The sequence below is a fragment of the Eschrichtius robustus genome, chromosome 10 (genome assembly GCF_028021215.1).
Source record: "Eschrichtius robustus isolate mEscRob2 chromosome 10, mEscRob2.pri, whole genome shotgun sequence".
Lineage (NCBI taxonomy): Eukaryota > Metazoa > Chordata > Mammalia > Artiodactyla > Eschrichtiidae > Eschrichtius > Eschrichtius robustus.
In genome coordinates, this window is record NC_090833.1 from 37,155,506 (window position 1) to 37,182,691 (window position 27,186).

Sequence of the window (27,186 nt, forward strand, 5' to 3'; positions counted from 1 at the left end):
AAAATCAAAAACCTTTGTGCCGCAAGGGAGACCATCAAGAAAGTGAAAAGACAGCTCACAGAATGAGAGAAAATATTTGCAAATTGTGTATCTGATAAGAGACTTCTGATTAGAATATATAAGGAACTCTTACAACTCAACAATAAAAAGTACATAACCCAATTAAAAACTGGGCAAAGAACTTGAATAGACATTTCTCCAAAGAAGACATACAAATGATTAATAAGCACATGAAAAGATGTTCAACATCATTAGTCATTAGAGAAATAAAAACCACAATGAGATACCACTTCATTCCCACTAAGATAAAAGGCAATAACAAATGCTGGTGAGGATGTGGAGAAACTGCAACCCTCAAACAGTGCTGGAGCCATTGTAAAACGGTGCAGTCACTTTGGAAAAACAGTCTGGCAGTTCCTCAAAATGTTAAACATAGAGTTCCCATATGACTTAGAAATTCTACTCCTAGGTATATACCCAAGAGAAATGAAGACATATGTTCACACAAAAGTTTGTATACAAATATTCACAGCAGCATTATTCACAGTAGCCAGAAAAGTGGGAACAATCCACATGTTCATCAACTGATGAACAGATAAACATAATATGGTATACATAATGGAATATTATTTAGCAATAAAAGGAATGAAGTTCTGACACATGCTACATACAGCATGATGGAATCTCGAAAAGGTAAGTGAAAGAAGCCAGTCATAAAAGGCTTCTTTGTATGATGTTATATGATTCCATTTACATGAAATGTCCAGAATAGGCAAATACACAGAAACAAAAAGTAGAATAGTGGTTGCCAGGGACTGAGGGACTGGAAGATGGGGAGGGGCTGCTAATGGGGATGGAGGTTCTTTTCGGGGCTGATGAAAATGTTCTGAAATCAGACAGCAGTGATGGTTATACAAGTCTGTGAATAAAATAAAAACTCCAGAGTTTTATGGAATGTGAATTATGTCTCAGTTTTATAAAAGAGTGGATTTTATGGTATGTGAATCATACCTTAACAAAGCTGTTAAGATATAATTTTTAAGTAGGAAAAAAGATTAAGGTTTATGGGAAGAGGGAAGGGAACCAATGTTTAGCAGTGGAGAGGAATGGGTATTTGCAGAGACAAGATGAGAAAAAGAAAAGAGAGGAACAGCTGCCTTAAAGTATGGGATTTTGTAGAGAGGGATAAAGATAGTTTTTAGGAAGTTTTGCTATGAGGTACGTGAGATAATTTCCCCTTCACTCCTTCCCATCTCTTCTCTTCCTTTGCCAAGAAAACCTTGAACTCAAATATATATGCCACAAGGATAACAGAAAGTTGGGAACACACTAAAATTCCAACAATAATCAGTTTTAAAAGTACAGAACGGGGACTTCCCTGGTGGCGCAGTGGCTAAGAATCCGCCTGCCAATGCAGGGGACACGGGTTTGAGCCCTGGTCTGGGAAGATCCCACATGCCGCGGAGCAACTAAGCCCATGTGCCACAACTACTGAGCTTGTGCTCTAAAGCCCACGAGCCACAACTGCTGGGCCCGGGTGCCACAACTACTGAAGCCTGTGCGCCTAGAGCCTGTGCTCTGCAACAAGAGAAGCCACTGCAATGAGAAGCCCTGAGAAGCCCGCGCACCGCAACGAAGAGTAGCCCCTGCTCACCACAACTAGAGAAAGCCCACGAGCAGCAATGAAGACCCAACGCAGCCAAAAAAAAAAACAAAAACGTACAGAACAGAGTATCATTAAAACAACGTTGTGTTAATTTGATTATTATTGACTTGAGAAAATATTCACAAACTATTAAGTGAAAATAGCAGATTACAAACAGAATTTACAGTATGACACCATTGTTGTAAATAAATATATCTATCTGTCTTAGTCCATTCAGGCTGCTATAACAAAATACCTCAGACTGGGTGGCTTTATAAACAGCAGAAATGTATTTCTCACAGTTCTGGAGGCTGGGAAGTCCAAGATTAGGATGAAGGTTCCAGCATGGCTGAGTTCTGGTGAAAGCCCACTTCCTGGTTCATAGCTGGCACCTTCTACCTGTGTCTTCACATAGTGTAGGGGACAAGGGATCTTTCTGTTTTATAAAAGCGCTAATCTCATTCGGGAGGGCTCTGCTGCGATGACCTAATCACCTCCCAAAGGTCCCACCTCTTACTACCGTTACCTTTGGGACTTAGAATTCAACACATGAATGGGGGGGAGGGGACACACAGATATTCAAACCATAGCAATATACATGGAAGAAAACTTGAAAGCATAAACAGTACCAAAATCCAAGGGTGCTCAGGTCCCTTATATAAAATGGTGTAGTATTTGCATATAACCTACACATATCCTCCCGTTTACTTTAAATCATCTTCAGATTACTTGTAATACCTGATACAATGTAAATGCTATGTAAATAGTTGTCAGAGCATGGCAAATTCAAGTTTAGCTTTTTGGAACTTTCTGGAACTTTTTTTCCTGAATAGTTTTAATCCTCGGTTGATTGAATCTATGCATGCACAACCCGCAGATATGGAGGCCTGACTTTACAACATAATGTTAACAGTGATGATTGCTGTTGAGTGATTTTCGATTATTTTTTAATTTTATTCTTTTTGTTTCATCTAACTTTCTAATAAATATCTGTAATGTACATATATATATTTTTATTATTTATTTATTTATTTATTTTTGGCTGCGTTGGGTCTCTGTTGCTGTGCGTGGGCTTTCTCTAGTTGCGGTGAGCGGGGGCTACGCTTCGTTGCGGTGCGTGGCTTCTCGTTGCGGTGGCTTCTCTTGTTGCAGAGCACGGGCTCTAGGCACATGGGCTCCAGTAGCTGTGGCTCATGGGCTCTAGAGCGCAGGCTCAGTAGTTGTGGCGCACGGGCTTAGGTGCTCCACGGCATGTGGGATCTTCCTGGACCAGGGCTCAAACCCGTGTCCCCTGCATTGGCAGGCGGATTCTTAACCCCTGCGCCAACAGGGAATCCCCTATATACATAATTTAAACAGTTTTTTTTTTTCTTTAAGTGCTACAGATACTGTGGGTTTGGGGCTTGGGAAGGGGGCTTCCCCTTACATACAGTACTAGGCTTCCTCAGGGTCCAGGCCACAATCTGAGGCCTGGACTAAATGGAGCATAAAGAACTTTCTTGTACACATGGAAGTAATTTTAGGAGTACCTATGGGCTACAGCCATCACTTGATCTTCAATGAATACCCCTCCACCCCCTTTTATAGCACCATTTTCAAAAGGCATTCACAAGTAATACGCACATAAGAGTTTCTGATTCTGACCCACAAAACCACTGACTGGGTCATATACGCATTCAAATGGAGAAACAGAGCAACACACAGAGTCTGGAAAGCTGACTCTCTGAATCAGGGATAAAGCACAAATGAATGTGGAGGGTGATGGAGAACCTTTGGCTGGAGGGCGCTGAAGGTTTATTATGTTATGTTTACGTATCTGTCCCCAGACTAGAGTGCAGTTCCTTGAGGAACAGGGTAGGGGCTGTATCTAGGGATACAGTCAACCCTGTGTCCCTAGAACCCACACATAGTGCTTGGAACATGGTAGGCACAGTAGGTTAGTTATCGACTCCTGTTCTACCCATTTTAAAAACTGACTTGTCTTTTTATTGTTGAGTTGTAGGAGTTTTAAAATTTATTCTGGATACAAGTCCTTCGTCAGATGTATGTCTTGAGAATATTTTCTCAAGTGGCCTTTTCTCAAATGTGGCTTGCCCATTTGTTTTCTTAATGGTGTTTTTTAATTAGTAGAAGTTTTTAATTTTATGAAGTCCCATTTATCTGTTTTTTTCTTTATGGTTAAATCTGTCTGTATGCTGTCTAAGAAAGCTTTGCCTGTCCCAAGATCATAAAGACATTTTCCTGTTTTTTTTCCTAAATGCTGTATAGTTTTAGCTTTTATATTTAGGTTGTGTTGAATCCTATTTTAAGCGTAAAGCTCTTTCACTGGTTGATTTCATTTTATTTTATATTTTTGTATCTCGGAGAAAGTCATATTCCTTCCTCATCTGCCAATAGTTTCTCCACAGACAACTCCAGTTCAGCCAACTAAGGTAAAGTTCTACAGACACCTCATTAGACTTTGTACTCATGCCTTTTGCCCCGACACTTTCACATTTTTTACAAAGCACTTCTTTATGTATGTCATCTCATTGATCCTCACAACAATGCACCAGAATAGGCAGAGCCATTTCTTTACTTAAAAAAATAAGGAAATCAGCACCTAGAAAAAACAAATGACTTGCCCAAGATCTCTCAATGGATAAATGACAGAATTAAGTCAAGAGTCAGGAATCCTAATGTTTGACCTTTTTTCTTGATCAGTTAGGAATGTAATGAGAGTATACTGTACACGTGACTTGATTTCAAACACCACAGAACACATTTACTGAGAGCATATCTATTAGACTTCTCTCCCAGGAGAGACATGTTCTATAACAAGACAAGTTTAATATTGTGGCCCATGAGCGCTAATAAAGGTGAAGAGAAAACAGTGAGATGGAAGAGCTCATTCCAGATGCTTTTTGTACCCTGATTAAATGGAGAGACATGGGAGATGAAGATGGGGAAGGAACAGAGAACCCAGAACAGGAAGAAAGTGGAAGAAAGTGCTCAGCTCTGCCTGCCAGGTGGATAAAGAAGTGGTGGGCTTAGTCAGCATAAAGTTACGAGGTCTAGATCTCTAGAATCAGGGAAAGCTCTCCATGAGAGCCCTCTTCCTGGCCCTCATCACAAATGGGTGTCTCCTGGCCTATTATAATAATAGTATTTATTAGTGATCATTTACTGAGAACTTACATGTAAGGTGTTTTACATATATCATCTCTAATTTCACTATAATCGTTTAAAGTAGACATAATCATCCCCATTTTACACATGAGAAAACTGAAGCTTAGCAAGTGTGAGAAGTTAGCCCATAATTATACAGCTGAGATGGACGCAAATCCAGGTCTGCCCAATTCTTAATTCTTTCCACTACAACTGCCTCTCAGAGAAAAGATCAGGGCCACACCCTCTTCCTAAAGCCCCTACATTTACTCTGCTACCAAGGCAGATGCTTTCTACCTTTCCTGGATAGGCTCACACTCTAGTTTCCATTGACACAGTTTATACTTACCCACTCTACTATTCTCTGAACCCACAGTCCCTTTCATATTACTGCCCCATGATCTAATAAACACTCTTCAATCCCACCTCCTGCCCCAGTTCCCAGCTCACATCTCCCTGCCTCATTCACAGTCCTCAACGCTCCTTTCCCCTGCTCTGTAGTTCACATTCCTAGGTGCTTCCTGGGAACTAACACCTCCCACAACTTCCCAATGTATTATCCAACCACATTTTGCGCAACATGGAACTACTGACTCCTATTAGCATATGTTTTTGAATCCTCCACCAAGGTGATCAATGGAGATGGGAATTTAAAGAACTCTTCCTATCTGCTCAGCAATAGGGTAACTCTGGGCAGGAAGATGTTCTAAACTTCAGAAGAAAGGTTTCCCTTGTCTTTGGTCTTCAGCATCTTTCTGCCAGTCATAGAATCCCTTCCCTCTTTTTTTAGCCTCCTGAAGGAGGACGGGGAAGATGGTGATACTCAGCTGTTACTCTCTAGCAATCTGACCTTGACCTGAGGTCTGATGGGGAGCCTCAGTAGGACTGATAACCCTTTTCCTGTCTGGGTTCTGTCTTGGACAGGATTGAAGGGAAGAGAGCAGGAGGGTGGATTTGGGAGTATAAACTTATGCTTAGGTCTCTTCCTGTTAGGAATCTAAGCCTGTATAAGAAGACCAATTATAATAGGTCAGGTGCCCTAGGCACTACTTCTCCCCACCAAACAATAATGTGGAGCCTCTTGGTCAACATTCTTTCTTATTCCATCCTTATCTGTAGCCTCCTGGCTCCCACAGCTCCAGAAGATATGGTATGTGTGTCTATGTGCATGTACATATGTGCGTGGAGGTAAAGGGTGGACTCAATGCTTCCCAGTACCTCCTGTGTGGATCCCTGCATGTCTCCATCGTAAACTTACAGTAGCTGTAGGGGTATCTCCTCCCTATTAAGCCTTTGTTTCTAGATCTGACCCCCTCTACGCTGACCCGCACTATAACAGCCTCATTAGAGATGCTCAGAAAGGAAGAAGGGGATTTTCTGCTTCTTGACAAAATAGCATTAGCCCAAGCCTCTGTTCTTCCCCATCTCTGCACCACAGCCCAAATGTATGCATGGATGAGCTTGTCTAATGTTTGCCCTCACGCTCGCTCTCACTCTCTCTCCCTCTTTCGGGAAGACAAAGCCAACCCTGTAAGCCAGGGCCCAAATGTGCTGATCAGTTATTCTAGCGTCTCTGCCCTGCCCCTCCCCCCATCTCCGCTGAGCCATACCTCTGTAAGGAGCCTTAGCTGTGTCTGGAGGCTTCTGTTCCTTTTGCACTCCGACCAAGCTCTATCTTGACAGTTCAAGCTGAGGCACTGTTCCACAGGACCACACAGGGGGAGCTGGGCTGATTTCCTAAGAGCTGATTTCTGCTAATACAATGGCATCGTTGCTAATGCAGGGAGGCTGCGCAATCCCAGCCCCAGTATCCTTGCCGCTGCTGCTGCCTCTGGTGCTGCGGTGACGTTGCTGCTAAGGGAAGGGGGAAGGGAAAGGAACAGGCATGCCCACAGTACAGCCGCTCAGCCTTCCTCCCTGCCAGTCCCCGTGGGCCCTTTAGCCTGGGGCAGGGGGAAGGTAGAGAAAGGAGTCAGCCACTGAGGGCAGTCAGCTGGAAGATGAGAACTCTCCTTTAAAGCGGCAAAGAAAAATAGCGAGAGAGCTGGGCCTCGCTCCTCTCTCATCCCTAGGAGTCTCAGGGAAAAGGTCTGGGAGGAGGCTTAGAGCTTCCTTCCTTCCTTAGGCCCCTCCTTTTAGATCTCAGCCAGAAACCTCTCCCTCCTCTTTTCACCCACTCTGAATGACTCCTTGTTTTCCAGCTTTTTCCCTTCACTAGGATTCCAGACTAGCCTCAGGGTGGAGCAGCCAGCCTGGGAGGGGGTTCCTGAAGCCCTGCAGGGAGGCTGTGGGGACCAGTCATCATTCCGCCAGCAGTAACACCAAGTTCCTAGACTTGGCAATAGGCTTTCTAGGGCGTGCCTCTTCAGAGAAACGGGATCTCAGAAAAAAAGAGAGACTGGGCCATAGAGGCTTCTATATACAGGGTGGTAGTGAGCCTTAGGATCAAGTTGGCTACAGGCCCCCTTCCTACCACAGGGTCCACTTCAGTTCCCTGGATCTTCAGAGGGTCTGCTAGTGGGGCTGCTGTAGCAGAACCTTCCGCCCTCTCACCTACATCAGTTTTTGGTCAGTACTGAGCGGGGTCCAGCTGGGCCTGTGGGAAGGCAGAGTCCCTTTAGCCAGGCCAGGGGGCAGGAAGCCTATTTTCCTAGGGAAAGGAAGGCTAAGGAAAAGGAGTGGTCTTCCCCAGGCCAGAGAAAATTCTCAGTTCCGTCTGAAGACCTACAGAGCCCTCCACCCCTTCCCTGCTCCACCCTCGTCAGGTTCTGGGCCAGTTCTGTGGGAATCAGTAGACAGTGGAGAAGCCAGAGCCAGAGCCAGTTGTACAGTAAGTAGCAGCATGTCTCTGTCCAGTTCATGCCACTGCCGCCTGCTGCCATCCTTGAACACAGAGATGGTCTCAAGATGGGCTTGGCCCTCAAGCACTAGCCCTGCATAGAGCTCCTTCCAGTATTGACTACCATCTGGACTCCACAGGCAAGCCCTTGGATTTCAGATCCCTAAAAAGAAGCCTTAGGTCTACTGGCCAGGACCACATCAGCTACCACTCAGGATCCAGAAGATACGTCGTTTCTTTCCCCTTATTGTTGCTTCTATTCCCTATGAGACTCAGCGCTCAGTGACAGCATCCTAAGAGGAACTGAGTTGTAGCAGAACAGAAGTTGCTGAAGACCCAAAAACCTATCTCCAACCTTGAAATAAATGTTTGAGGGGCCATGGCTTCTTGATCCTACAAAGCAGGAAACAATGAGGAAGGGAAGGAAAGAGGAAGGCAGCTGTTCATAAAACTAGCCATGAACGATCCCCTCAAGGACAGTGAAAGGTGTCACTGTACTTCCCTCTCCCCTAGCTGGGCTGTAGGCTGGGGCAAAGTCAATCTCCATGACCAGTGCTTAGAATTCCAGTAAGAGCTCTGGGCCCAGGGTCTTTGTCCTTGAAATTTTTGTGAGGCTAAGCCATGCATTGTACTGGAGAGCTACTACTTAGGAAATGTTTCCAGCTGCCTACAGAAGGTGGCAGCTATCATACTTTCAGTGCTTAACTTACTTCACTATACCACAGACCACGTCATCACCTACTTTCCACCAACTATGGCCAAAGATCTTTAGGGCTTTGATGAGAAGATCAAATTCTTTTCTGGCTAGAAACAAAATATTAAAACCATCACATTATAAACCACAACTGCCTCCTAACTAGTCTTCTCACCTACAATTTACCTTCTATCTAGTACTGCCAGATTCATCTTCCTGAAGCCCCATCTTTATTCAACATGTCACTCCAGCCCCTTTTAATGGTTTCCCATTACCCAGAGAATCAAGTTCAAACTCATTTTGGCTTTCAAGGTCCTCCATCTTGGCTGTCTACTCCCTCTCTACCCAACCTTACTTCCCATCCCCGGTCATGTAGTCCTTCAAACCTGTTTCATAAGCTCTTTCCACTCTTTGTTCAGATTCTCCTGCCTGTTACACTTGGCTAAACCTATGAGGAATTATCCAAAACCTACAAGGCCCAGATCAACTCCTCCATCAAGTCTTCACTGATCACCTTGGAGCCAGAAATGATCTCTGTCTTCTGAACTGTGGCTGCAGGTTGTTGATTTTACAGACAAGAAAAAAATCCCACAAAAGCCAGGGGATCAATACGGGATTGCCAATTTCTTATATGGCCAAGTAAGATGATTAAACAACAACAACAAAATACACCCTACATCAACTATCACCATCATTTCATTAAAAAAGCACACTGTCATTATTTTTCTTATTTCATTGTGTACTGACGGAAGCTTCATCAGAAACTAACATCAGTTCATGAGAGGTTTTGATTAAGTAAATCATTTGTCACTTGACATGGTTATGTTCTTTTTTGCATATCTGCCTTAATGGCTCTTCTAGACTGCAAAGTCCAAGTTATAGTCATCTCTGTATCCCCAACACCCACAGCTTAAGACAGTATCATTTTTATTTTGTGTTTCCTATAATACTAGCACAGTGTTTGGCTTATAGAAGGTGGTTAGTCAAAGTCTTGTTGAATAAGAGTCATACAAAAATAGTGAGAGAGTAAATGAAAGTAAGTGGTGGGCAGATCTGACTCAAAAGGGTGACAGAGAAGCCCCCTGCTGTTCATGAGAAAAAAAAAAAAAAAGGTCTGTTAAAAGAAAGCTTAGCAAAAAAAGGAATAATCCTTCATAACCTTGAGTTAGGTAATGCATTCTTAGACACGATACCACAAGTACAAGTGACAAAAGAAAAAAATAGGTAAGTTGGACTTCATAAAACTTTAAAACTTTTGTGCTTTAAAGAACACAATCAAGATAGTGAAAAGACAACCCACAGAATGGGAGAAAACATTTGCAAATCATATATATGAAAAGGGACTTCTATCCAGAATACATAAAGGACTTTTACAACTCAGCAATAAAAAGACACATAACCCAATTTAAAAATGGGCAAAGGATCTGAATAGACATTTCTCTAAAGGAGACATACAAATGGTCAATAAGCACATGAAAAGATGCTCAACATCATTAGTTATTAGGGAAGTGCAAATCAAAACTTAAATGAGATACTACCCCCTACTAGAATGGCTAAATAAAAAAGAGAGACAATAACAAGTGTTGATGACAATGTGGAGAAATTAGAACCCTCATATATTGCTGGGAGGATTGTAAAATGGTTCAGTCACTTTAGAAAATAGTCTGGTAGTTCCTCAATATGTAAAACACAGAGTTACCATGTGACCCAGAAATTCTACTCCTAGATATCTACCCCAAAGAAATGAAAACATATCTTCACACAAAAGCTTGCATATGAATGTTCACAGCAGCATTATTTATAATAGCCAAAAAGTGGGAATAACTCAATATCCATTAACAGACGAATGGATAGATAAAATGTGGTATATTCATAAAATGGAATATTATTCAGTAATAAAAAGAAACACGCTACAATATGGATGAACCTTGAAAACATTATGCTAAGTGAAAGATGCTGAACACAAAAGGCCACATATTGTTTGACTGCATTTATATGACATGCCCAGAGTAGGCAAATCTATGGAGACAAAAAGTAGATTAGTGGGACTTCCCTGGTGGTGCAGTGGTTAAGAATCTGCCTGCCAATGCAGGAGACACGGGTTCGAGCCCTGGTCCGGGAAGATCCCACATGCCGCAGAGCAACTAAGCCCGTGCGCCACAACTGCTGAGCCTGTGCTCTAGAGCCCGCGAGCCACAACTACTGAGCCCATGTGCCACAACTACTGAAGCCCACGTGCCTAGAGCCCGTGCTCCACAACAAGAGAAGCCACCGCAATGAGAAGCCCGTGCACCGCAACGAAGAGCAGCCCCTGCACGCCGCAACTAGAGAAAGCCCACGCGCAGCAACAAAGACCCAACGCAGCCAAAATAAATAAGTAAATAAATTCATTAAAAAAAAAAAAAAAAAAAGTAGGTTAGTGGCTGCCAGGGACCTGGGGGAAGGGAAAATGGGGAGTGATTGTTATTGGGTTTGGGATTTCTTTTAGGGATGATGCAAATGTTCTAAAATTAGATTATGGTGATGGTTGCACAACTCTGTGAATATACTAGTAACAATTGAATAGTATACTTAAAAAAATTTATTGGATTATAGTTGCTTTACAATGTTGTATTAGTTTCTATTGTACAGCAAAGTGAATCAGCTTATACGTATACATATATCCCCCCTTTTTTGATTAGTATATACATATAAATATATCCCCTCTTTTTTGAATAGTATACTTTAAATGGTGAAACAGATGTCAATTATATCTCAATAAAGCTGTTAAAAAAAAAAGAAGCTGCAGCAGTGAATGGTGTTGCTCAGCTCCACAGAGGCAGGAGTCTTTAAAGGCTCTGTGACTGGGTGGGCGTGGGGTGGCAGAAACTCAGGTGTACTAGAAAGCAGAGGGTATCACTGCCATGTCAACCTAAGGACCTTAGACAATTCCCCCTTCCTTCTGTTTTTTTCAATACCAAAATTCTTAGAACAATGAACTATGTTAATCCTACTTTCTCCTTAACTATTTCTTAAACATCGGAAGTCTGTCTTCTTTTAATTAATACATGAACTGTCTGAAGCAGTTCTAATTTTTAAACCCATAATATTTAAATTGCCGGACCCTTAGCCATCCCCTCCTACTGAAACGCTCTTTTGCCTTTGGCTTCCATAACAACAACCCTCCTAGTTCTACTTCTTAGATCATTGTTTCTTAGTTGTTTAATACAATACCTGACCTATATTTAAAGGTAGATTTACAGCAGGGCTCAGACCTGAAGTCTTTTTCAACCTGAGAAGTGTTTAGCCCTTCCCATTATACTGTTGATTTCCAAATCTTACATTCTTCCTGCGTTTCCATAATCAAATCTCCAATACTGTATTAGATACTTCTCATTATTACCTCAAATTCAACATGTTTAAAACCAAATTGAGGGACTTCCCTGGTGGTCCGGTGGTTGAGAATCCATCTTGCAATACAGGGGATGCCAGTTCGATTCCTGGTCGGGGAACTAAGATGCCACATGCCGCAGGGCAACTGAGCCCATGCGCCACAACTACTGAGCCCACACGCTCTGGAGTGCGGGCGCCACAACTGGAGAGCCCGCGTGCTGCAACTACTGAGCTCGCGCGCTCTGGAGCCCGCACACCACGACTAGAGAGAAGCCTGCGCACCGCAGTGAGGAGCCCGCACGCTGCAATGGAAGATCCCACATGTGGCAACTAAGACCCGATGCAGCCAATAAACAAACAAACAAACAAATATTAAGGAGACTGTCCTTAAAAATAAAAAATAAAAAAATAAAGCCAAATTGATTTTTCTATTTCAAATCAGCTTTCTTTGGACTACCAGTAACACAAAATTGAAAATACAAGAATCATCTGGACTCTCTCCTCACATTCAGACAATCACCAAGTCACGCTGAGTCTAACTTCTGCTGTTTTAGGCATTGATCTAATAATTTACTGTGCTCTTACCACATTCCAACTACTATGCTAAGCACTTACATTATCTCATTTAATCCATATAACCACTCTCTAAGCTAAGTATTAGTATCTCTATTTCATGGATGAGAAATCTGAGGCTCAGAGCTATTAAATAACCTTCCTAAGGTAACTCACTCAGTAATGTCTGACCTGGGATTCAGACACAGAACTGTCTAATTCCAAAGTCAGTGTTCTTAACCACTTGTTACATTGCCTTTCAAGTTCCCATCCCTATTCCTATCATCCTAGTTCAGACCTGCAGCACCCCTCCTCTGAATTATTATATAGTCTTCTAACTAGCTTTCTTGCTTTCATTTTGGCTCTTTCCTCCCAGCTATCCTATATACTGACACAAGACTAATCTCCCCAAGTACTGCCTTCAATACATCACCTTACTACTAAAAAGCCTTTAGTGGCTCCCAGCTGCCTACAGGATAATCCAAATTCCTCAATGTGGTATTCAAAGTTCCTTCCTACTTATCCAATCATGTTCTATCACATGCCAAATTTATTCTGAATTTTGAGTTTTGGCTCACTCCACTGGGAAGATATCTGGAATGCTCTCTCTCCCTATTTCCCTTGCCTTTTTTTTAAAAAAGGATCTAGCTCAAATTCTACCATTTCTGGAAGCTCTTCTTTATCATGAAAGTCTTTTCTTCTGAACTTTTTCAATACCAATTATCTGTACAACTCATTTGGTACCAAGTCTTGGCCATTTTATTCTGTTACTTATCTCTTGATGACAGCAGACTTTTGGAAGGTGGGACTGTGTCTTATATCTTGATAAGTAATTCTGAGCCCAGAGCCTTGGCACTTAGTAGGTCACCACCAATGTTTGGTAAAGCTACTGGATGGCAAGCCCAGTGGGCTAGCTGGACTCAAGTCCGCTTTCAGAAGGTTAGCTTAGCCTGAGAATAGCATATTTGATAAGAGGTGAGGAAGGAAGGAAGGAAGATGAAAACCAAAAAGCTGAGCCTTAGTAAATAAATCTTCAAGGCCAAGATCTTAAACTCTTAACTCCTCGTTTCTCCCTATTTCGTACTGAGAATGGAAAGATGACTGAACAGCCATGTCTTCAATCAGTACTTCCCCACCATTTATTCCCCCAGTCATGATCCTAGAGCAAAGGTTGCAAAGTGACAGCCTGATGGTCACATCTTGTGTGTCGACAGATTTTATGTGGTTTGCACAGTAAAAATGCCACCATAAATTTTTTTTTTTTTTTAACTTCCAGTTTGTGTTGCTTGAAAAATCAGAAGAACTGACCATACCAGTCCCTCATTCCTAGATGGTAACAATCAGCTGGAGATGTGGCTGCCCTTATTTATAAGATGGGCATGTGCCCTTCAGTTTGACATGTTCCCAACATTCCCTTTGGTTTTTTGTACTAGTCAGCTTCATTGCTTCACTTTACTCATTTGCTTTATTTGCCTGGATCCTACAAAGCATTTGAGTTTACAACCCTTCCCCAGAGGAACAGCTATGCTTTTCCTTTATATCCTCAACCTCCGATTTACCTCACATTACCACAATGATGTTCAATGCAGTATTATTTGCAACAGCAAAAACCTGAAAACATTCTAAATATCTAATAGAAAAATGCCTAATTAAATGGTGGTCTAGCCATGCAATGGAATATAATGAAACCATAGGAATTACGTTTATAATGAATGTTTACTGGCATAGAAAAAGGCTTAAAAGCTAATAAAAAAAAGTAGGATATCAAATTGTACAGAGAGACTTCTGCTTCCTGCATTACAGTGAACAAGATATTAAAGGAGTTCCTTCTACTACAAAAAACTATATCCTGTATAACATATACTTTTTAAAGCATTTCAGGGCTTACAGTAAATAGGAAAAATCTCCAAGGCTACTTGCCCCACCCCCAAAAGGGGAAAAAAAAAATCATGAGCTGTGGAATAAGCAAGGGGTAAAACAACAGTTTCTTGAGGGCTAATTCCCAAAGCATTCCTATTATGGTCAGAATGACAAGCCCTGGACCACTAGTAAGGTGAGGGAGCCAAACCCAAGACCCCCATAGTAGGCTGAGACCCTTGAAGCAAGCTCAAGTGATCCAGAGTTGGTGGTTCCTCCCAACTTTTGGAGGAAAATATCTCCGACTTAAGTTGACAGCATTCTCAAAATTAAAGAGTAAGCAAAAATTAGTTTGTATCAAAGATCACAAATATACATGGAAACAAGATACCATGAATGAATAACAGAAAACAAATAATAGATTTAAACTGCAAGAATTTCAAATATTAAGAATGCCAGATACAGAACACGAATCAGCTATGTGTGAAATGTTTTAAATAAAGGATAAAATCTCAAAGATAAGCAATTAGCAAGAGACTCATTAGAGAGATCCAGGGTGGTGAAAGTATATCTGAATATAACCATTGGCTACCGAGCATTCTTAGGCCTGGATCAGGCTATTCTATAGGGAATCACTAGGTGAAAAAAAGGATGTGGAGGCTAAGGGGAGATATTATACCTCATGCTACGGATCTGAACAGTCTACTCAAAACAGTGTGTGAAAGTGCTCTATAAATTATAAATGTTTTATAGAAATGTAATGCATTGTTATTACTCTTTAAAAATGCCAGCATCCATTGAAGATTTTTACCTGAATTAGTTATTTACTGTGATGGTTGAAAAATGATGATTTTCTCTCTATTATTCCTCCTACATTTATTAGCTGGCATTCCAATATGAGAAAGATTTCCCTTTTCCTTCCTATTTATTTTTTTGGTATTGGTATAGATTCTCGGCTTTTTTTTTTTTTTTTTTAATTCAATGGGTCATAATCTGTTGCTGGTATTATTGATTTTGTTGGTCATTATCTCAGATTTGGCACTACTTGGCATTTTTCTTTTTCATTGTGAAGATCTTCATTATTGTGTACAAATTTTTTTAAATTAACTATTTATTTTGGAATAATTTTTAGAAAAGTTGCAAAGATAGTTAAGAGTGTTCCCGTATGTCCTTCAACCAGTACCCCTAATGTTACCATCTTACATAATCATGGTGCATTTGTTAAAACAAGGAAATCATCATTGAATATATTACTATTACCTAAACTTGCAGACTATATGGATTTTGCCAGTTTTCCCACTAATGTCCTTTTTCTATTATTTGGCTTTTTAAAAACTAAACATATGTATCACTTTTATAAAACATAAATTGATTAAAACCAAAATAAAGCCACCCACCTCCCCTTCAAAAGATATGTAGATGTATACTGGAGGCTACAGATAAACAGCTTGGACCGTGTTTTAAGGCAGCTTAGCGAAGAAAAAGATTTGTACTTCCCATAATCAAGACATTGAGTAGTTTTGGAAACTATCAGGCAGGTAATTTTTAGCGAAAGCAAGCAATACTGAAAAATAGATAAGGCTATGTTATCTTAGTACATTTCTGTCCCTAGTGTTTTCCAATAATCACTCTGCTTACCTTTTACCTCAGGACACACTTCTTTGGAAGTACTTTGCTTGTGTTGACCTAGTCAGGTATCCTCTACACCAGCAATAACCTATGTTAAGTAACTCCTTTTGGCCATGTTTTTACCTCAGACTGCATGACTGATTGCAGTAGGAAAGGTCAGAAGTGCCCAAATCATAACAAATAAAAATAAACTATGATTTACTATATACTCTCTTCTCTGATGTAGAAGCATCCCAAGGCCATTAATTAATATCATCTCAGGAGTCAATCAATCAATCAATCAAACAAGCAATCAAGCCACAAGTATTCACTGCATACACTTCTACTGTGTATAAAGCACTGTGCTGGATGTTTAGGGGTAAAAAGCTCAACTTGAGAGGCTCATAATTTTGTTAAAATCATTGCCAACATGTCTCTGGGGAGGGCTAGGGCAGCAAGAAAGACGTTTAGGATGTAAGACAAGGGTTAGAGCAGTGGTTTCAAACTTTTTAGCCCCAACACATAAAACAGAGCTATTCTGGTTGAAGCAGGGAAGGCCTAAGGCCCCATACACTCCAACTCCCTCTCTCCACTGCAGGGGCCCCCAAAGGCACTTCCAGGGGACCCTAGGGCTCAGAGGAAGAAATTCTGAAAACCTCTGGGGAAAGACAAAGGCAAGACTGAACATGGTTGGTTGGGGTCGGGGAAATGGGGAATGAAACAAATTATTAACTGAGAGAAATCATCTTTCTTTTTTCATGGCTCTCAAATCAAATATGTTTGGAAAATGATGTCAATTAACTGCACCAACAGCAGACTTACTTCTGAGTACAGAAAATAACCTTCTATATGAATTCAGAAAAATCAGTTTGTATAATTATCCTTCATGCCTGCTAAGGTTCTATGCCTTTATAGGCCATGAGATTTGATGGATACTCTGAATTACCTATAAAACAAATACTTCTGAAATGTGTGAGAGGTGCTGAAAGAATTTGGAGATTTAAGAATTGGTGGTAATAGTGATTCCTGTGGTGTCTGGGCTGAGTTGCAAGGAGAGAATAAATAGGCTGTTAGGTGCCTGAGAGCACCTGGCTATGGCATCAGGAGTCTGATTCACAAATGCAATAGCAGCCAATGCCCAGGAGCGCATCTATCTTTCCTCCAGGTTGTGTGTAGCTGCTCCTAGCTGAGGAGGCCACTGTTCCGAGCTGGTATTATACTATTTTGGACTTCAGGTGAGGCCAGCCAGCATGCTGCGAGTGTGTTAGAAGAGGCCTAGCTTGCCTCCTCACCAGGCCTCCCTAATGTAGTCTTCTTTCGAAGCACAGAGCTTGCTTTGCTTTTGGCTTCTCAAATATGTTACAGAGGGACTTCCCTGGTGGCACAGTGGTTAAGAATCCACCTGCCAATGCAGGGGACACGGGTTCGAGCCCTGGTCCGGGAAGATCCCACATGCCGCGGAGCAACTAAGCTCGCATGCCACAACTACTGAGCCTGCGCTCTAGAGCCCGTGAGCCACAACTACTGAGCCCACGTGCCACAACTACTGAGGCCCGTGCGCCTAGAGCCCGTGCTCCGCAACAAGAGAAGTCATGGCAATGAGAAGCCCGCGCACCGCAATGAAGAGTACTCCCCACTCGCCGCAACTAGAGAAAGCCCACGCACAGCAGCGAAGACCCAATGCAGCAAAAAATTAAAAACAAAAAAAAAATATGTTACAGAAAGGTTCAGCTAAAAGTCCACTCCCAAAAGTCAAACATGCTCTAGAAGAAGTTTGGTTCTGAAGTAGAATGGGCTCTTTCCTAGGACCACCTGGTGTGGGTTTATCTTCTTTTCCCCAAGTCTGTCACCTCCCTTATGAACTGGAAATATGCAGGCACCTTTAATGTAACCAAAATCACAGACAGAACATCTAGGGGTAGAACTCCAAACAAGTTCCAAGCCTCTTACCTCTCAGGCTCAGCTGAGAGGAGACTGCAGCACTAGGAATTATACCCACGAAAAGAATAAGCTAGAAGCCACTGACCTCACCGAGCTGTAAAGGGTCGCTTTCCTTTATTCCATAAAAATAAAATAATAATAAACTCAGCTTTGTTCCAGGTTCTCCTTCTGCTCAAAAGGGATTACACCTAGATAAATATTCTCTTCCACCAATCCAGCCAGCAAGGGTATGCCTTCCTCCATTAGATCAAGCATTTGATTCCCTCCTTAGTTCAACTCATAGCACCTGTTTGTGGAGGCAGAAGGCTAAATCAGATGACTTCTTAAGGTCCCTTTCAGCTCTAATTACAAACTAAGCCAACTTAAAACCTTGGGCCCAAGGGAAGGTTCCTATGAAGTGTGCTAATAAATGTCCTCCCTCTCACCCTCCTCCCTTTCAACATAAATACACAGATACACACACACACATCCCTATACTTCCAAGTGCTTTGCTTCTAACTGCTACAGTTAGAAGTCTCTAAAGATTGAGAATTTGCTGTAAATCCTACCTCTTTTGAGGATGTAGGTTAGGGATAGAGAGGAGGACTATAGAGAATTAGGAAAGATTTAGTTCCTACCTTGACAGACTGATTTCTTCAGATGGAGGGGATGGAGGATGCAGCAGTGGATGAAGAGAGATAAAGCCTCCTAATGCTGGGTATAGGTGAGCAGTAAGGAGCAGGAAACCACCAAGACCAGAGACAGTGTATCAGGGGTGGGTGTCGAAAGGTCCAACGTGGGCTGCTCTACTTGGAGGATAGCTCTCAAGTGCATATTTGCAAAAGCAAGTTAGCTGGGACAAAAAAGGCCCCTACGCTTCTTGACTGTTCAGCGTGGTCAACGCTTTGCTCTTCCTTTGGCTGTTCCTTTTGGCTTCTAGGCTCTAGGAAGCAAAGCCAGAGTGTTTTCTGCTTCCCCTCCCCCAAGGCAGTGGACTGAGTCCTGCAGGCTGGTAAGCTGTTATCCAATCAGACTGTCAAAGGCTGTAAATAAAAGGCCACATATGCACAGTGAAATAGGCTATGAGAAGAATCTAGATTGAATTACCACAAGCCAGTTGTGGAGACAGGGTGGGGGAGGTAGGAGAAAGGATAGAGACGTGTAACTGCCCTTCAAGGAAATATTTTCATTCAAGCACCCTCCTCCCTCAGCATGACTGCTAGAAGCCATCAAAGCCTTGCTCCCCAAGGAACTAGGTTCTAGTCTGACCCTATCCTCAGCAGAGGGGTCATAGTCCCAGAGACCCCTCAGTCAAGTCAAAAGCCTTTTCCCGGATGTGACTTACTTTCCAATAGACTTCAGCTGACAGTCTCTGAGTCCAGCTCACAGTGCTTGTAAGAGCACTGGGACTGCCTCACTAGCGGTCAGCGGCAAAGACCAGTTCTTTGTACCAGATACTGTATCTGCTTTGGTTATAAGACTAAAGTAAGAGTAAACTGATATTAAACAAAAAATTTTTAAAGCAGGTGTCTGGAGTCTTGTCTGGGTCTGGAATATTCAGGAGCCTAGGTTCTGTAATGATCCAGGGTATGGATTTTGGTGTTGACAGGTTTGGATTCAAATCTGACACGGTACTTGCCAGCTGTGGACTTCGGGAAGTTATTCAACTTCACTAAACTTTAGCTTCCTCATTTGTAAAACTGTCATGATATTTTCCCTCAAAGGCTTGAGGGAGAATGAAATAAGATATTATACGTTAAGTGCCTGATACAAGGTAAGTGCTCAGTTATGGTCACTATTATTATTATATCTTTGTCAATGACCAATGGAGTCCTTACCTCTCTCCTTTCCCAATTTCCCAGAAAACCTAAAGGCTCCAGGTCCAGGGAACTGGCAGGCAAAACCTCTTCAAAAGAGCCAAAGGAACTGGAAAGAGTCATGTTCCTTTTTTCCCCTCCCCTGCACTAGGACTGAATCAGTAATCCTGTGCCCATTACACTCTGGCCTGGCAGGCTGGCCCTAGGAGCCTAAGGCTTTCCCAAACCACAGACACTAATCCATCTCTAGTACTACCTGTTGTGGGGCATGCTCCCAGACTGCTGGTGCTTCTCCAGGGGCCCCAGATCAGATTCCAGTAGATGGAGGAAAGAAACAGTCTGATCCCAAGCTGGTAGGATAGGTCTGTCCAGGCTGTTGTCTGCCCATCACAGCTGCCTGTGAGGCCTATAGGTTAATAATAGCAACTCTGATGCCAGTGGATTAAGACCGCACTGTAGGAGGTGTTTATTTTTACACTCTGGCGTCAGTATCAAGTTCTACTGGTTACTGCCCAAATCTAGGGCAGCTTCCTGCTACAGGAGTGGCCTTAGGCTTCTCCAGGATGCTAAGTTGGATTCTGGAGGAAACAAGCCTTGTTGAAACAGTTTAGTATCAACAGGGACAGGGAAGGGGAAAAAGGAACAAACAGAGCTGTCATACATATGTCCAGCTGTCTGGTCCCAAATCTTCGGAACCAGGTGGACCTCAATTGAGAGCTGTTGTTCACGGCATTTTCCTGAGTCAGGTAGGCCCTGGACAAGAGACCTAATACGTTGTTTTGGAAGGGCGGGCACACACATACATACACACACACACACACACACACACACGCACGCACATTGGTTGCACTGAAATGACTTGGATAAAATCAAGGAAAGACTGTTACTTAACTAACCAGAAGCTCAGCCTTGTCAGTCACAAGTCCCAGATAAGTGCTGTGAGTGCTGACCTTGTGAGAAAAAGAAAAAAACCCACCTGGGAGGGTTTTATAGGATATTTGAAAGAAAGGATGGTTAGGCTGGTCCTTATTTTATTTGCACAGAATTTTTAGCAGGTATATCAAATCCCTTGAAAATTTATTTGGCCAGAGCTTCTTTCCTAGAAATGACACAATAGGATAGAAATACCTAGAAACCAGCTTTCATCCGGCGAGGAGTCAGTGCCCAGAAAAATCTTTCCTGAAAGCCTCTTTCTCCCCCAAGGCCTAGAGGTTGGGGTCCCAGGGACCTTACACTTTGACCACAGTATCTGGAACTCCGTGGATATCCCACTCACGTCCCTGAAAGGCAGTGCCTAACACAGATTTCATCTTGTCCCATCAGGCAGACAGGGATGCGAGGAGGCTGGCAGCTGGATAGCTGATGTAAATAGATGGGGACTGGCCTACTGAGAGGTCATGTGCACAGCAGACCGCTGTGGAATGACAAAAATGTACCACATACCAGGTAGGAATGCTGAAGTGCAAAGAAAGCAGCCAAGCAGCCAAGCAGCCAAGCACACAATAACAGTGACTCCATCATCTTCCTGCCTAAGGCTGACTCATAACCATCATCAGAGACACAACATATCAACATCTTGAGGAGCAGGAAGGTAGGCTGGTGAACCATGCATTCAGTACTTTTTCTCCTGTCATTCAAGGCTTATCTACCTGGTCATCATAACAACAATGCAGCCTCAGAAACAATCAGATTTGATGACTAGAGATATAGGGTTTGATCTTAGCTCCATCTGGAAGCTACTCATGCCTAGGATAGTGGCAGGATGCCCAAGGATAGGAACACTGCTTTCATTCTTGGCTTTTTCTCTGACTTGCGGGGTCATCTGGGGGCAGGGTACCTGTCCTCTCAAAGTTCTAGGTTTACCATTTGGAAAAGGGGCTAATTGTATCTACCTTCTGGTGTTATGGCAAGAAAAAAATATTCGAACAATTAGAATAATAAATAGCAAAAATGCAGCTAGAGATGATCATACTAAGTGAAGTCAGAAAGAGAGACAAATATCATATGATATCACTCATATGTGGAATCTAAAATATGACACAAATGAACCTATCTACGAAACAGAAACAGAATTACGGACATAGAGAACAGACTGGTGGTTGCCAAGGGGGAGAGGATTGGGGGAGGGGTGGAGTGGGAGCTTGGGGTTAGCAGATGTGAGCTATTATATGTGGAGTGGATAAACTACAAGGTTCTACTTTGTAGCACAGGGAACTATATTCAGTATCCTATGATAAACCATAATGGAAAAGAATATTAAAAATATATATATCATAAATATATTAAAAATATATCATAAATATATAGGACTGAATATATATATAAAAAACTGAATCACTTTGCTATATAGCAGAAATTGACACATTGTAAATGAACTATACTTCAATAAAAAATAAGTAGCAAAAAATTTAAATGCTATAAATTCTTTGGATAAAGTATTTTAGAAATATAACAACTGTCATTCATGCATATAGGTAGAGAGCCCTGGCCTTATGTATTTTCCTTCTTCTAGGTCACGGTGGCCATGTTGGGAAGTGAACCTGGTCTGTGCTTGGAGGTACAGTTCCTTTCTTTCAGGCCTATAATCCCCACCACTGGTTTGAGGCAAGGTTGAAACAGTTAGGAATCTGTTTATCTAGATACAAGGTATTAATTTCCACTAATGTGTAATAGAGAAAGTAGAAAAATGCAAGCAAAAAGAAATGCCTCTACTCACCCACTTGCTCCATCTACAAACCTAATTCTCCCTTACACCTGGGCCCAGGACACTGATCTGAGACTTGTATCCCTTTGATACAGCACTGAACAGTAGTATTTCAAACTAGATTTAGCCTAAAGCCCTGATAAAGCAGCATTAATGAAAGGATGTATTCCACTGCTCAGTTAGAACAAAGGCAACACTGTATTTTAAACCCAACACAAGGCTTCACTCTTTCTGGCCCGGCAATCGGTTAGTTTGCCAGGTCTCCAGAGATTCTGGAGAGGAGAAATAGAAATCTATTCTTCATTGATGCTGATACCTCTTTTTCTGCAAGTGCCTGCCCTAGGGTTCAAAACAGATTTTGCAACATCCTGCAGCTTCTGGTCAGCTTTCAGTAAACACTCCTTTCAGCAAACTCTGTCTGTAAAGGGCCAGAGAGTAAATACTTAGGCTTTGTGGGCAATAAAGTTCTGCCACATATTCCAACCCACCCCCCCGCCTTTTTTAAACAATTCTTTAAAAATGTAAAAACCATTCTCAGCTTGTGTGAATGTAAAAACCATATAAAGTTACTCTGGCATGGGCCATAATTTGCTGACCTCTGCTCTAGACCTTAAAGCCCTCTCTATTCAAAGTATATTTCTCAAAATTCTGACTCTGCTGAGCCTGCCTAGGGATCCTCTTTCCTCTTCCCACAGGGCTGATGCATATATTTCAGAGGCAGCTCCCCCCTAAGAAGCCACTGAGGAATGTGAAGGAAGAATTCTGAGGTTATTTGTATTGGAGCTGACAGACTGGCTAATTCCCCTCATATAAAGTGCTTCAGAAACATCTGCGGAATTTAGCTTATTGCATTATCATTCTGGAGTGCAGACTAAGCCATAAACAGCCTTTATCCTTCTATTTTTGCTTAATAATACTATCCCATGCCTCTACCAGGCCTTTTTTTTTTCTTTCTTTTTTTTTTTTTTTTTTCCCTTTTCTCCTGCTCCCAGGCTCCAAACCCACACTTGAATTGACTTAGGTCTCGTCTTTCTCTCTTCCCTATCTCGCCCACTTCGATATGTGGTATGGTTGTGGACAGCGAGCAAACTATCAACAGATGAGTTTGGACATAGTAAACATGGATGCAAGGCCTGAGGGTAGGGGTGAGCTTATTTTGAGCAAAGACTTAAGGCTGTAAATCTAGGCTCTATCACAAATAGTAAAGGCTTTGTAAACAGTGATCAAATTACTATAGAAGCAACCTAAGAACAATGTGCAAAGGGTCAGGAATCACTGGAGTTATATCTCACCACACACCACAGGCTAGAAGGAAATGAATGACTTATAGATAAAGACTAATACTTATAATAATAGTAGCCCGCTGTGCTAGATGTTCGCCTAATACTTTATTTCAGAGAAGAAGCAAAAGCTACAGGCATGTCTAAGGCAAATCATAATTCATTGAGAAAGCTATTTGTTATTTTGAAAGATTCAAGTTACATTCAAAGTTCTAAAATACCACATATTAGCTTGAGAAAATTATGGGAATAAAAACAATTAATATAAGAATATTCTTGAGAGTTGTGCCTGCCCATTTCATGAATAATTTAGTAAAATAACTGGTCACATCTAAAAAGGGGAGATTTTCTTGTATTTTTTTTAATCATAAATTAGCAAGCCCATAAGTTCACAGGTGGACATAAACCTGACGGTTACCTTTATAAGAGAGTTAAGAGTAAAAGAATTACATAAAGTACACAGGACTATAAAGCAAGGAAGTGTATTGTAATTGTTTATATACATTTTCTCTTTCCTCCTTGGTTGCATGTTAAGGATAGAGACTGTCTTATTCATCTCTGCAGTCATTTAACCTAGCCTAGAGCCTGGTACATGGCTTAAAATGTTCACTGAATTGAACTAAGGAGGAACTGAATCTTCACCAAAGTAAACTGGGAAAATTTCTTTTTCTAGAGCAGAATTTGGTTCATTACAGCTGTGGACATATTTACACACACTTAGCTCTAGTCCTCCCTGTTGGGGTGTGGGGTGCTGAGAAGATAAAGGAGGTACAGTGGTTGGCTTCTGGAATGTGCAGGGCAAATATCCCCAGGTACAGCTCCTCTCCCTTCACCTCAACACTGCACCCCTTCACTGCTAGTGCGAGCTGCAGCATGAGAATCAGAATAGCATGCTCCAGCCAGAATGACAGACATCCTCTCTCCCTCTTTCGTTATCTCTCCCTGCTGAACCTCACCAGTCTTCAACTCTATCCTGTTGGCTGCTTCCAATGGGGTTGCTGAGCATCTAGGAAAGAATGCAGGACGTGTCTCAAAAAATCCAGCACTAGCTGAGGAACAGTTTGTTTTTTCCTAAAAAAGGGCAGTCTGTAAAGTTACATAAGACTTGGCTCTCCTGGCTAGGAGCTTTTCCAATTCCAGCTGGAGAGATTCCTCAAGCTGTTTAGAGTTCAGGAAAAGGGTTTGGAATTCCCTGATTGGCTAACCTATATTGGAGCCATCTCTGGGTAGCAATGGGGAGGTTCCAGCAGAGTACACAGTAACTCTGTGTTCTCACTGCCCCTCAGTTGTGGCCCCACGGAGTTCTCCTGAGAACAGGAAATAGCATGATCCATTTACAGTTAATATCTCAGAACAAAGACAAGCCCCACTGCCAAAACCAGAGCCCCAGGGGCATCAAGCCTCTGGGGCCCCACCCAAAGGAGGCAGGACCTAGGGAATCTAATAGCCCAACCTAGAAGCACAACAAGGCTCTGGGAGGGCTTCCTTCCCTGCTTTGGGCAGACGTATAGAAGAATCTGTGGCCCTGAGAACCTCAGATGCCAGTCTTGCCCAAGGACTAGATGAATCAGTCAAAAAACATTAACTGAGCACCTATGAAGTGCCAGGCACTGCACTATGTGAACAAAGCAGACCTGGGGCTGGCCTTCATGGAGCTTATAGTTCACCTGGGGAGACTAACAAATAATTAAATAACTATGACCATACAAACTATAAAGTAGGCTTTGGAATGCGCCATATTCAAAGGAAAGACAGCTAATCCAAAAAGCCATCTCTGTCCAGGGACGTCAGTTAGAATATTTATTAAATCAGGGACAAATTTATACTGAATTGACAACCCAAATTACCTGTGTTTTGGTTGAGAACTCTGACCCTTGAAGGAGTCACTAGAATCTCAATAACTTGCTCTCAGTTGAGCCCCATTTTTATGCCTATTCATTCTGCAGGAGTTCAGTCCCTATTTACATCACACACTTTTGTTTAAGGCATAGGAGCTCACTTCAACTAACAAATTACTGTCCATTTACAATGAAGAAATTGAACCCTGATTTGCTCTTTCCAGCTTCAGGCCATGCATTTTTATTTCTTTCTGGCCAACAAAGGGAGCTAAGGACTTCCCTGGCGGTCCGGTGGTTAAGACGTCAAGGTTCCAGTGCAGGGGACACGGGTTTGATCCCTGGTCGCGGCCAAAAAAAAAAAAAACAAAGGGAGCTAAGAAAAAGCTGGTATATTAACTCTGCTCTTTTTTTTTTTTATTTTAATTAATTAATTTATTTATTTATGGCTGTGTTGGGTCTTCGTTTCTGTGCGAGGGCTTTCTCTAGTTGTGGCAAGCGGGGGCCACTCTTCATCGCGGTGCGCGGGCCTCTTACTATCGCAGCCTCTCTTGTCCCGGAGCACAGGCTCCAGACGCGCAGGCTCAGTAATTGTGGCTCACGGGCCCAGTTGTTCCGCGGCATGTGGGATCCTCCCAGACCAGGGCTCGAACCCGTGTCCCCTGCATTGGCAGGCAGATTCTCAACCACTGCGCCACCAGGGAAGCCCCTTAACTCTGATCTTCAGGACTAATTCTGTAGCACTGGGCAAGTTATTTGATTCCCCTCAGCTTGGGTTTCTTCACCTGTACAATGGGGATTAATAATATCTCCTCTCACAGGGTGCTGGTGGAAGTTAAGAGATATAGAAACATCTAGAACAGTGATTGGTATTTAGTGAGGGCTCAGTAAACAGCAACTATAATGAACATGAATCAGGAATCTCTTCTTTCTTTGAACCTAAATCCCTCCTGTTGCCTTTTTGAGGCTGCACTACTGTTCAACTTACCAACTCACACCAGGGAATCTTGCCACTGTCATACCCAGAGCTTTTCTTTTCAACAGGCACACCACCTCAAATTTTTTAAACCTCATGGCTCTGTTCTCTGTCCTCCTTAAAGTTGTAAAGTGGCTCTGTCCCAGAAAACATCCTGAGGGCGGGACTTCCCTGGTGGCGCACTGGTTAAGAATCCACCTGCCAATGCAGGGGACACGGGTTCGAGCCCTGGTCCGGGAAGATCCCACATGCCACGGAGCAATGAAGCCTGTGTGCCACGACTACTGAGCCTGCGCTCTAGAGCCCACGAGCCACAACTACTGAGCCTGCGCGCCTAGAGCCCCTACTCCGCAACAAGAGAAGCCACCGCAATGAGAAGCCCGCGCACCGCCACGAAGAGTAGCGCCCGCTCGCCGCAACTAGAGAAAGCCTGCACCCAGCGACGAAGACCCAACACAGCCAAAAATAAATAAATAAATAAATAAATAAATTTATTACCAAAAAAAAAATCCCGAGGGAATACATAGAAAGGAGGTTAGAGTAAATATGCAAATTATCTGTGAATCAAGAATTTCCCACCCAGTGAATATAGCGAATTCAGGTACATGACTACCTGAGTTGCTCACCTGTCAGCAGAAGACAGTGAAAGCGAGTCCTCTACATAAACTCATGGGCTGATAAGATTCTCCTTAAAGGGTCTAAGTATTTCCAGACATGTATCCCAGGAGACCCTATCCAAGTCCCATAGTTTCTGCCGTAGAAAAGCCTCTCTAGTCTATCCTCTCTTCTAATTCCTACAATCAGTGCTCTAATTCTAGGCCCTCCTTCAACACCTCTTTCGCGGATTATTAATTCAGTCTTTGGGCAGATTCCTATCGGCCAGGAAGTGGTAAACAAAATAGATACTATCCCTGCCCTTATGAAGTTTACAATCTAGTGG

At 42.4% G+C, this 27,186-nt stretch overlaps 1 protein-coding gene across 2 annotated transcripts in view; it reads right to left on the reverse strand.

Moving 5' to 3' along the window:
• The window catches only part of RUSC2 (RUN and SH3 domain containing 2), a 58,511-nt gene that overhangs the window by 14,873 nt on the left and 16,452 nt on the right, over nt 1-27,186 (reverse strand). Inside the window, exon 1 of one of the 2 annotated variants that reach the window (XM_068553858.1) lies at nt 6,403-6,894. The exons of the other annotated variant lie outside the window; for it this stretch is intronic. The gene's annotated coding sequence lies outside the window, so the exon portion shown is untranslated. Of the gene's footprint in view, nt 1-6,402; nt 6,895-27,186 lie in introns of those variants that run through there. 2 annotated transcript variants of the gene reach the window in all.